The following is a 453-nucleotide window of genomic DNA, read 5'->3' as shown; positions in this document are numbered from 1 at the left end:
CTAGGAACACGGAATATCTTTCCATTTCTTTGTATCTTCTTCGATTTCTTTTAACAGGGTCTTGTAGTTTTCGCTATATACGTCCTTCATATATTTTGTTAGATTTATTCCTAGGCATTTAATTCTTTTCGTTGCAATTGCAAAAGGAATAATTTTTTCCACTTCTTTTACTGACACTTTGTTATTAGAGTATAGGAAAGCTATGGATTTTTGAACATTGATTTTGTATCCAGAGACTTTACTGTATTTGCTTATTGTTTCTAGTAGTGTTCTTGTGGAGTCTTTAGGGTTTTCTATATAGAGAATCATGTCATCTGCAAATAGTGACAGTTTGAATTCTTCGTTTCCTGTTTGGATGCCTTTTATATCTTTCTCTTGTCTGATTGGGACTTCCACTCACTAAGACCTCCAATGTTATATTGAATAAGAGTGGCGATAGTGGACAGCCTTGCC

Source organism: Pteropus alecto, unplaced genomic scaffold (assembly GCF_000325575.1).
Source record: "Pteropus alecto unplaced genomic scaffold, ASM32557v1 scaffold95, whole genome shotgun sequence".
Taxonomy (NCBI): domain Eukaryota; kingdom Metazoa; phylum Chordata; class Mammalia; order Chiroptera; family Pteropodidae; genus Pteropus; species Pteropus alecto.
The sequence above is the reverse complement of the archived record's forward strand: the minus strand, read 5'-3'. Positions refer to the sequence as shown.